The sequence below is a fragment of the Rattus rattus genome, chromosome 13 (assembly GCF_011064425.1).
Source record: "Rattus rattus isolate New Zealand chromosome 13, Rrattus_CSIRO_v1, whole genome shotgun sequence".
In the NCBI taxonomy this organism is placed as follows: Eukaryota; Metazoa; Chordata; class Mammalia; order Rodentia; family Muridae; genus Rattus; species Rattus rattus.
Genome location: NC_046166.1, coordinates 11,368,632 through 11,381,394, shown reverse-complemented (window position 1 = coordinate 11,381,394; position 12,763 = coordinate 11,368,632).

Here is a 12,763-nt window from a genome sequence, read left to right as displayed (position 1 = left end):
CCTTCATCTTTATTTTCTTGTCTCTTCCAGAAAATGTTCTTCTTTGGCTTTTGTGTCTACAGGTTCCATTATATCCCTCATTTAAAAAAAAATAGCTCCTTTGCAGACTCCATTGTCAGATCTTATTCTTTTATCTTTCATTTAAATGCCACTATTCACTCTGGACACATGGCCTCTGAAGGAACCCTTTTAGTCTTATTGAATCGATTAAAGACCTTAACTCCGCTGTAATTTCCTCTCCTGAATTTCAGTTTCATAATCAAACTCCAACAAGTCTCCTCTATTTTAAAATATCCAAAATGAAATTCTGTACTTAAAATCTAAATTCTTTATCCTAATTGTTGTTTCTCTATATAACTGTTTGTACAATCATTGAAGAGGAAACCTTGGAAGCCATCCCTATCACAGCATTCTAGCTAACATCATATTTTTAATCAATTTCCAAAGACCTGTTTGTTTTCTCTAGTTGAGTACTAGTTAGTATTGGTGGGGCCACATTTGTATTAGAAGAGCATGGTTGTACTTAATTCTATAATGTAACTGATAGGATGTAAGTGTTGCTACACTTGTTGGTTTGTTTGTTCTAAGTTAACCCTCAAAAGCAATGTCATCCAAATTCCAGCTTCGGTGTATGAAAACCTTTCTTTTGATTTAAAGAGAGAAGAGATCAGTATACAAAGAACCAACACCTTCAGTCTCAGACAGGACTTCCCACCTGCTCAAAGCGTCAAACCTTAGAATGACTGATGGCCTTACCCCATATCTCTACAATCTGATTACTAAAGATTACCTGGAACAGTCCTTTAGAATGCTAATCTCCAGTCTTCTAGGATTCTTTGCTCTCTAAACAAAACACAATTTAAAGATATAGTTCTGGTTTTTTCCTATGTATCAGGTGGCACATACTTGGTAACACTACTACTGTCCATTGTCAGTCATGATCTAAGTCAAGCGTTGTATTATATATCAATTATGAATCCTATCACTTAATATTCTCTAGCCTCTGTTAGATATTCTTTTATATTAGTAAGTAAGATTATCTTTTAACAAGCAGAGATCTGGTTATATCACTCCTCCTCTTATGTTTAGAATTTTATCTCTGCAGCAGAGTTGAAAATTGTCCACACTTTGATTCAATAGAATATTCAGCTCTCACCATTTTCCACCCATCTGCCAAGCTGTTGAGTGTAGTCCCACATAATGCCTCCATGTTGTAATGATGGATCTCCCATCCCCTGAATTCGTGTTCCATGTGATGTCTCATGTTGTAACAATGGTGCCTCTACTCCCTGAACCCACACTCGCTGTCATGCCTTATGTTATAACAGTGCATCTCTAGCATTTTTGAGTCCCTGTTATGTTATGTTAACCACACCAGCTTCTATTTATGCTTTAATTCTCAGCTCGGGCACTGCCTTCTCGTTTTCTGGATAAAGGCACCTGCAATGCTGTATGTATTCTATCATATCCACTGTCACACTTTGCTGTAAATGATTGCTTACTTGCCTGCTCCTGCACAATAGGAACTTCTTAAGGGAAGATTTAAAATGTTCCGTCTTATTGATCTCATTATTCTTGCTGTCTAGCTCAGTAGAAAATTAAGAAGTGTGAGAAGGAGAAAGCTTGGAAGGAAGAAATGGAGAATAGAGAGACTAGATGGAGGATAGAGTAAGGAACCAACCAAGTACATGTCCTCTAAGGCTGTTGTCACATAAAGCTACATAAATATTATCAGGATTTTGTTGTTGGCATGGCATTATAGGATTTTTTTTCAATGTAAGAAACATTTTAAATCTTATCACATTTTTCTATAATTTAAACAAAATGACTAGTGTATCACAGGTAGTGACAGGTGCTCCAGGCATGGTAGAGATTTCTCTATGGTCACAAAAGATGTTGTCCATACCTGAAATGGATCTCATAGCCTCTCCCTCTGTTAGCTTGATCTGGCAACTAAGTTCAAGCACAGAGACTGTGTAACCTGTGACTATGTCAGCTTTGGGGCCTATCCCAGAAATCTCTATTGAGAATTCCTCTGTTCTTTCTATACATCTGATGTGGTCAGAAACAGCATTAAGGACTTAGGAAGAAGTGCTGGACAGACAGGTTAATCACTCAAGTGCTTGCCATGAATGTGCGTGGAATAGTGTTAGATTTACAGATCGGTATGAGAAAACCGAGGGTGGTAGCACACCCTTGAAGTCTACTGCAAGGGAGACAGAGATGAGAGGATTCTTGTGACTCATTGACCAGCCAGCCTGGTGGAACTAGTGAGCTCAAAACAATGAGGTAGACAACTGCCAAGGAATGAAACCCCAAGTTGACTGACTAACGGCTACCACGTGTATGAGTATACACATGTACACATGTGCATAAACACATGCACCCATACACTTGCAAATATGCATACACACACGCACATATAATCAGAAATATATATTGTGTATGAAAATGAAAATATAGAATTTAATATATAATAGGCATATATAAAATGGAAAAAATAGAATTTAAAAAAAAGAAGAAATATAAGAAGGAAGAAATGTAGGTACCCTGATGATTACTTGAAAAGTCATCCTGCCAGAAATCCTGTTTGTTTGATCTATTTTTACATAGGTGTTGAATTAAATAACTAAGATTTGAGTACGTGTGTAAAGGGTAGTTAAAGTGACACATTCGGTATATAGTCTAGCATTTCCCATAAGGACTTTATGACTATTTGGGCGTGGTAATAGTCTACTGACCACCCTCTCCATAGTACATGTAAGCACTCCAAATTACATGATGCACCGAGTTTAAGTTTTTCTCCTAAGTCTTCAAGCTCATGAGTGCAAATGTGATTTAGAACACTTCACATCCTTTGATTGTTTAGGAAACATGAATCCTGTCTGTCTAGATTCAGGACTTCCCTTCCCTTCCTCCCTCTTTACCTCCTTCCCTCCCCCGAGGCAGTTTCTATGGTTGAGAAAGAAACATTTTCTCAGACTAGGAAGAACAGGTTTGTTTGTTTGTTTTTAACTAAAAATGTTCACCTAAGAGTGGTTTTATCACCTTGATCTGAAATGAGATTTGTAAACTAGATTACTGAAAACAGCATACAATTACTTTTCTTTTTTGAGGATAAATTTCAGAGATGAAAGCGTATACACAGTTTAAGAATAAAAGAGTGCATACCCTCCATTCAGTAAAATAAAACAAAAAAAAGATTTACTGACAACTGTGGTGATTTGAATATGCGTGGCTGTTCTGGAACTTGCTCTGTATACCGACCTTGAACTTGAAGGTAAACATGCCTCTCCCTCCTGAGGTCTAGGATTAAAGGCATATACTACTATGCCTGGACCCAGGCCTTCAGGACAAGCCCAGAACATCATGTGTGGATCCCAGACCTTGTAACAAGAGTCTGTGAAGCTGAAGTTGTCTTGGAGACCCCAAGATGTTAGAGACGCCAGAGCCACGGGATACCTGCTGAGGTAAGCTGATAATAGGGACTGGAACCAGCCCAAGAGAAAAAAATTATGTTGCAGCCAACAAAACTGAAAGGAGTTGGGACATCAGACATGGAGATGCAGAGTTTGGAGTTTGCCGAGCTAACCTTGTGTTTTGCTTTGGTCCAGTATTTCCCCACTATAATGCTTTGGAATGATAATGTGTATCCTGTGATGTTGGAGGCATGTGACCTGTATTTTGATTTTGTAGGGGATTATGGTTAAAAGACTTTGAACTTTTTACTTTTAATGTCATGGAAACTGTTAAAGACTATATGACTTTTGAAGTTGGACTAAATATATTTTGTGTTATGCTATGGCTAGGTATGGCCCCTTTCATGTATTTGAACATGGCCAGTGAGTGGAATGTGGTAATTTGAATATGCTTGGCCCAGGGAGTGGACTATTTGTGGATGTGGCCTTGTTCGCAGAAGTGAGTCACTGTGGCGGTGGGCTTTGAGATCCTCCTTCTAGCAACCTGGAAGACAGTCTTCTCCTGTCTGCCTTTGAATCAAGATGTAGAACTCTTTTTGTCGTCTTCTCCAGCACCGTGTCTGCCTAGATGATGCCATGCTTCCTCCTATGATGATGATAGGCTGAACCGCAGAACCTCTAAAGCAGCCCCAATGAAATGTTGTCCTTTATAAGAGTTGCCTTGGCCATGGTGTCTCTTCTCAGCCATGGAAACCCCAAGAAAACAATTTAATTAAACAAAATGGACATCCAGCAACATATCCCCCTCATCTCTGTACAAATTTTAAAATTGATCTGGTCCCATTGATCATTTATTCTTTTACTTGATTTTTACACACACACACACACACACACACACACACACACACACACACACACACACATACATTTGTGCAGAAATAGTACAGCGGCATTTTTATGATTAAAACTTTGAAGAATGAGATGACATTATATATATCCTTCTGTAACTATCTTGCTACCTCTTGTATCTTCGTTTTGACTCTAGTGATTCATTGACTATAACATATATTACTACCCTTGTCTTATTGATTAAGGGGTTATTTCAATTTTTTGACAGTACAAACAATTTTGATATGCATTTTTGTTTGTTTGTTTGTTTGTTTGTATACGTATCTTCTTGTTCATGTGTGTTTCACCCTGTGAGGTAGGCATACAGAACTGATGTTCCTGTAGCATTTCTATTTGTACCAGACTAGAGAGTAGAAAGCAATTCTTCAGAGAGGCGAATCTTATTTTCATTCCCACCAGGATGTGTGAATGTGTTCAGTCCTGGTTCTGCACCTTCATGCCAGCAGAGGCTATATTCAAGGATTGTTGTTATTCATCATCCTTTAATTTAATTTACCTGATGAATGTGAAAAGTCTTCTGAGCCCGAGAATCATAGCATCTATTTATTGGCTCCTTTGGTTCCGCTTGTTCCTATCATTTATCCGTAAAGAATTTCTTATTGATTTACAATAACTTTTATATGCACTGTATGATAATACTTTCTGGTTCCATATATTACAAATATCTCTCCTACTTAAAGCTGATCTTCACAGTGCTTATGTTTTTGATACAGAAACTTTTTAATTAAAAATTTAAATCTACATTTCCCTTGATGGCAAACATTTTTCTTACAGTATTTGAGATATATCTTCCAATATCAGGATCATAAAGATATTTATATTTTTGGCTAACATTTCAAATGTTATTATTCACATTTCGATCTTTAATCAACTGGAATTGAATTGTTTCTATAGAATGGATATGGACTCTATCTAATGTGTGGCTTGTTTTTTTTTTCTTTTCTTTCTTTCTTTCTTTTTATTTTTTATTTTTTTGATGGATAAACTAATGCTCCTGAAATATTTACTGAAAAAAAAAATCCCTTCTTCCCAAATGATTTACAATGTCAGTTCTGTCAGATAGTGAGTTCCATTCACCCAGCATCTTTCTTTTTACTCTGCCACATTTTGGGTTTTGTTATAGGCAGTAGTTATTTACCATGATGAAATAATCATGCCCACATCTCACTGTGGGTTTCTATTCTGCTCCTTACTGAAGTTTACAGCTTCATGACTAGAACTGAAAGGCTAACTTTCATAATGATTATAACATTCACTTAGTCACACTACTAAATTAACTTCCATCTTCTTATTTCTCTTTTTCTAAGTATTTTGAGTTTCCTTTTTTTTACTATCTACTATCAAACATATTCATATATTTAATAAAACAAACCCATGTGTTAGACTGGGGTCCCTGAAAACAAAGAGTGATTCTTATGATGGTGCTTGACTTGAAGAAAGAACAATGAGAGAAAGCAGGATTGGGTAGGAGAGGACTCTTTCACACAGCCATGGACAGCAGACCAGAGGAGCAAATGAGTATCTTGGCAATCAATATTCATAACAATTGAGGAAGACAACAGAATAGCAACCTGGTTCACAACATGGCTGTGTGGAAAATCTCTCTCCTGCTCATTGTTTACATATATATATATTGTTTACATATATGTGTGTGTGTGTGTATATATATATATATGTATGTATGTATATATATATATAATTTTTGTTGTTGTTGTTAAAGCCTGCTCCCCAAGCGTAGCTGTAGCTATCCTGTGTAGCTATCCTGTACATGCCTACCAGCCCTTTCATATTGTTATCAATGGAGAAAAATAGGTTGATTCAGAGCAGAACAAGCTGACCACACACGCTTGACCATAACAAATTCCATGGCCATTAAGTTTCACTTAGGACCAATCAGAATAAAGGTCAGTTAGAACTGTTCCATCTAGCTAGCCAAAATAGCTTGAATCAGGGCTCACCACCAGAGGATTTTTTTTTTCCCTAAATAAACTGGCTCTGAAAAATATTCAGTGTCTAGTGTTAGCTCCCAAATCTAGGTTGCACTGATCAATCAGTTTTTGGGTGTGCATTAAATAAAGCACAGCCCTCTTTAACCGAGATCAGTGTCAGACATCAACATTTGGAGGTTCCACCAAGATCCTGGGAAGGCACCCTACCCTCGATCACCCCTCCGTTGTTGATAGTGAACACCACCAAACCAGCCAGCACCTTGAAGAGGAGGTAAAATTTTTTCTTTGTTTGTCTTGTTTCTGGTATTGTCTAGACCTTTTGGTGATACAAAGAAGACAAGGTAGACACAGCACTCACTGATATTAACATCAGGAAGCAGGGGAAGCCTTACTTCTCTTGGATGGGGGGAACATCGTACAATCTACCCTGTTAATTTAGATTTTATTGGGACTCTCAACTGAGTATTCTCCCTCTCCTCCTCCCTCTCCTTCTCACTCTCCCTCTCCCCACCTCACCCCTTCCCCCTCCCCCCTTCCCCTCCCCCTCCCCTCTCCTTCTCCTTCTGTAACTTTCTCCCCTTTCTTAGGAAACTTTCTTCCCTTAGTGAATTTGAATGGCCATTCTTTGGCACTAGCTGTCCCCCTGAGGGCTCCTTTCACTCACCTATTCTCCTCAACTCTATTGGTTGTCCTTAAAATGTTAGTGTGTTCATGTCTGTCAGTTTATGGCTGTAGTTCCGTTTAGGTGCTTGATTGTTGCTCTATGTTTCACATTCAGAAAAATGGGCCAAACTTCATTTGCTGGTCTTCATCCCTTGACTTAGTTTTAACTTCTTTCAAGGATTTTTTTTTTTTTTCAGGAAAAAAAGGCAGCTGAATTGGGATAACAAAAACAAATAAACCAGTGCTGCCCTTGGAGTCTTGTTCCTGTAGCTAGGATTCTAACACTGTTGGAGAAGCCCTATCTCCTGCCTGGATCAAGCTGACAGCAAGCTTGGGACTGCCTGGTCTTAAAGCTCTTTGCTCTTAAAGTGGCATGAGTATCTTCTCAGCTTCTCTAGTAAGGGAGCTGATACCTAGTCCTGCTGCAAAACCTCTGTGTCTGTGAGAACTGGACTCAGCTAGTAGCAAGGTGCTCCTTCGTTATAATTACATCTGGAGAAAATAAGAATAGCTTTGTCTATTTACATAAATCCATGTGGCCATGACGTCTTCATTTTTGACTGATCTTAAATGTTTAAGTTTACTATGTTCTTCATGTCTTTGTTACGAATTATTGGTTTATAAGTTATGGTGTATGGTTAAAAATGTGTAACATCTATGACAAAAAAGTTTGCTTAAAGCAAAGAATTCAGGATTAGAGCCATTCTGGGCAACAACACATGACACTAGTACAAAAAACAGGTCTTTAAAGATACTTTTAAATTTCGATGAAATTTTTATGCAATTTCTGCCCTGTCTTAAAAATCAGACTTAGAAAGTTTAAATTTAAAGCAATGTTTCCTTAATGAAGTATTAAAGCTGCACCTCCATGCATTTGTATACAAGAACTTTTCTTGCTCACAACCTAACTTTGTAATATGAAAATAACCTAATTGATATTTATATTGATTTCAGAAATATTAAGTTATTTTCATTGTTAGGAGTTGCTTTGCCTACTGAAAATTATGGCAATGTTCTATGTCTTCATTCTTATAAAGGTACTTTATTTTAATATTACAAAACAATTAAGACATTTGAAAATGTTTACTGGTTTATGGCATTAAAAAGCATTCAGAGTCACTGGCTTAAGAATATGTCTCTCCTTATCTAAGGACTATTCAGGCTAACAGAGACATATATACATATACATATATATATATATGTATATATATATATCTTACTTTTGCTAGTATTATTAAATTATAGCTTTTATTATAAACTGAGTCATACAGGAAACCATATAAAGGTCAGAAAAGTTGCCAGTCTCTTTATGGACTATGTTTAAGTATTAAAAATTTCAATTTTGATACCAGAAGAGCTTCAATTCAAAATCATGATTTTTTAAGGCTCAAACTTAACAGGAATGGAACCTAAAATCCTAGTCTCATAAAATTTACTATAATTAATAAATGAAAGTTGACAGTCCTTATATATTTAGAAATATATTTGAAGTTATGCTAAGAACTGATGCAGGTAATTACAAGATTAAGCTGTATTTAGTATTCTGTTTTATTTTTGAAAGATATTTTAAAACAGATAACTAAAAATACACAAAGATTGTTTAACTCAGACATGTTGGGTAGATACTAGCCCTCACATGTCAGAAATCTTCAGAATATGTCATTTAATATGCTTAACTTTATAAGACAGAAAGAGACTCCCAAATGCTAACAATGACCCCCACCAAGGTCTCTGAGCAGGAATGTGCACAACAACAAAGGACACTTCCTAGACTGTGATACCACTGGGCATAACTGCCCCTATTGTTAGCATTTTTCCTGGCTCCACCCCAAAGTTACCTGGCAACAGCCAGGTATGCCTGACTCATTATAAAAGGGGCTGCTCACCGCCTCTTCTATCTCTCTTGCCTTCTTGCTCTAGTTCTGTCCTCTCCCTTCTGCTCTCCCTTTCTCCACATTTCCCTATCCCTCTCTCTCCACATGCTCATGGCTGGCCTCTATGTGGTCGTTCTCTACTCCTCTGCTTTCTCTCTTCCTTCCTCTGTCTCTACTATCTTCTCATGCCCTGAATAAACTCTACTCTATATTATACCTTCATGTGGCTGGTCCCTCAGGGGGAAGGGGTGCTTCAGCATGAGCCTGCGGAGATACTCCCTTCCCCCACACCTGACGGCACATCCACAAACCATATTCTCTCCTCCTCTCTATCTTTTTATAAAACACAGCACCTATGCCTTACCTACTTCCAAGGCCCAGCCTGAACTATAGATAAACAGAGGACACCGAAGAATTGATTACCATATATTGCTTAAAACAAGGTGAGATAGTGTCTCCCATGTTCCTTGTCCACAGAAAAAGTCTCTTTATCTTCTGGGCTTGATGGCCAAAGACTGCCTTTTCCCTTGGAAAAACAGAACATGAAGAACACAGAAAACTGGGATAACTATCTAGCAAATAAAATATGGACTGGTTTCTGTCATTTTAATTGATACATAGACATTTATTTATATTACAATTAATCTTTCTCATGTCTCTAATCATCTTGATGATGGTTAAGCTAGCTGTAGGTTGATTGCTAGAAAACAACAGACAACTAGCTCCTTAGCCCAAAGTAATCTACTACTGAGTTAGTTTATTAGTCAATTCATTAGTTAGTTAAAACTACCAGCTCTCTTATTTAAAGGAGCAAACACATTTGCCTTGCTCAAAGGTTTCATGTTAAAGGGTTAACAGGTTTTAATGTTAACTTTTACTAGTCTTTCATTTAAATGATTCTCATTAAGCTTTCATGCTCTCAATAATTAACTACCTGTATCTCATAGTAAACAATTGGATAGAAAGAAAATAAGTTTAAAGTTTATTTAAGATCTGAGGATCTAAGAAAGGTTTTGAGGGTTGAAAAAGATGTCTTAAAGTTAATAATTCCAAGTTATAAAGATTGGAAGGTCTAAGGCAGTGTTTTAAGTTTGGCAAATGCAAGTTATGAAGATTAGAGGGCCTAAAATGTTTTAAAATATATAAATGCAAATTATAGAGGTATAAGAAATATAATTTAAGCTATATAAAAAATTTCCCCCTCTATTCTATTATTATACTAAGATTTCAAAACTTCAGAATTTTAGCATTAGGTAATGAAGTTCTAATAAGCTAATGGAGTATTAGCGGAATAATATCATCACAAGCTCAAGATTTTAAATTCTTTTGTTGTCTTCTGAATACTAACTTAAAAGTGCTTCTCATCATTATAAAAACATCCTGTTCAATCTATATATCTCAAGGCTGGAAAAAAGTGTTCATGTTTTCAACCCAAACCTATAGCTTTTAGTAGGTCTTCAAGCATGAATATTCATACCAGTTGAGGGACACAACAGAATAATAACATAGTTTACAACATGGCTGTGTAGAATCTTCTCCTGCTCAATCTTTCTTCCTCTCATTGTTTTCATATATATATATTGCCGAAACATGTTTCCCCATTATAGCTCTAGTTATGTTGCTCCATGCCAATCAGCCATTTCATATTGTATTGACACAGAAAAAATAGTTTGATTCAGAGTAGGGTCAAGCTAACCACATATCCTGTTATCTTAAGAAATTCCACAACCATAAGGCTTCACTTAGTACTAATCAGAATAAAGGTCAATTAGAACTGTTTTGTCTAACTAGCCAAAATAGCTTGAGTCAGGGCTGACCACCAGGCAGCTCTTCTTTTTTGTTTTTTGTTTTTAGGGCCTTTTTTTGTAATTTTATTGGATATATTTTTTATTTGTATTTCAAATGTTATTTCCTTTCCCTGTTTCCTGTCCACAAGCCCCCTATCCCCTCCTCATCCCCTTCTACTATAAGGGTGTTCTTCTCCCCATCCATCCCCCCTTTCCACCCCCCTCAACATTCCCCTGCACTGGAGGTCCAAACTTGGCAGGACCAAAGGGCTTCTCCTTCCTTTGATGCCCAACGAGGCCATCCTCTGCTACATATGCAGCTGGAGCCATGGGTCAGTCAATGTATAGTCTTTGGTTAGTGGTTCAGTCCCTGGGAGCTCTGGTTGGTTGGCATTGTTGTTCTTATGGGGTCTCAAGCCCCTTCAGCTCTTCCAATCCTTTCTCTAATTCCTCCAAAGGGGGGTCCCATTCTCAGTTCAACGGTTTGCTGCTAGCATTCGTCCCTGTATTCGACATGCTCTGGCTGTGTCTCTCAGGAGACATCTATATCCACTTCCTGTCTGCATGCACTTCTTAGCTTCATCAATCTTATCTAGTTTTGGTGGATATATATATGTCACATGTGGGGCAGGTTCTGAATGACCATTTTTCAGTCTCTGCTCCAAACTTTGCCTCCATATCCCCTCCTATAAATATTTAGTTCCCCCTTTTAGGAAGGAGTTAAAGAAGCATCTGCTTTTTTCTTGAACTTCCTGTGGTCTGTGGGTTGCATCTTGGGTAATTTGAGCTTTTGGGCTAATATCCACATATCAGTGAGTGCATACCATGAGTGTTTTTCTGTGATTGGGTTACCTCACTCAGGATAATACTTCCTAGTTCAATCTATTTGCCTATGAATTTCATGAAGTCATTGCTTTTGATAGCCAAGTAGTACTCCATTGTGTAGATGTACCACAATATCTGTATCCATTTCTCTGTTGAAGGGCATCTGGGTTCTTTCCAGCTTCTGTCTATTATAAATAAGGCTGTTATGAACATAGTGGAGCATGTGTCTTTATTTTATTTTGGAGCATCTTTTGGGTATATGCCCAGGAGAGATATAGCTGGGTCCTCAGGTAGTTCAATGTCCAATTTTCTGAGGAATCTCCAGACTGATTTCCAGAGTGGTTGTACCAGTTTTCAATCCCACCAACAATGGAGGTATGTTCTTCTTTCTCCACATCCTTGTCAGCATCTGTTGTCACCTAAGTTTTTGATATTAGCCATTCTGAATGACATGAGGTGGAATCTCAGGGTTCTTTTGATTTGCATTTCCCTGATGACTAAAGATGTTGAGCATTTCTTTAGGTACTTCTAAGGCATTCAATAATTCCCAGCTGAGAATGTTTTGTTTAGCTCTGTACCCCATTTTTTAATAGGGTTATTTGGCTCTCTGGAGTCCAACTTCTTGAGTTTTTTGTATATTTTGGAACATTACCAGCAGCTCTTCCTATACCTATATGAGAGCTCATTGTGTTTTTTGCCTATATAAACGGGCTCTGAAAAATATTTGGTGTCCATTTTAGTTCTCTTGTCTAGTTTGTGACACTGACCAATCAGTCTTTCAGTCTTGGGGTTTTCATTCTGTAAACCAGCCCTATTTAACTGAGCTCAGTGTATGGGTGGTTTGTGTGGCAATTTCAGACATCATTGTGTGTATGTTTGTGTGTGTGTGTATTGTGTGTGTGTGTGTGTGTGTGTGTGTGTGTGTGTATTTTGTGTATGTGTGGGCATGCATGTTTATGTGAAAGTAACTTTTATTTGCCTGAAGTAAATGTTGTCTCTGCATCTATCTGCTAGGCCTAGTCCTGGAAGATTCTCCTGTGTACAATCTAATCTAGGACTAAAATGTTTTCAGCCTCTGAGGCTTGCTGCTGAATAAGCTCCCCCTTTCTAGCTTTTTCTTAACTCTGGTCTGGCTGGTCAACTCAACTCTTCTGGCTCAAACTTCTCTCTAAGCTGACCGATTCAATCTTGCTTCTCTTGGCCTCTCCTGACTGGCTCAGCTTGGCCCCATACTAACTTTACAATATATTCTAATTTTCTGACTCCTTCTCAGTCTCTGGTTCATTCTGTCTTCAACTACCTACCTTGTTCTCTGTCTACAACTTGTCTTTGTACAA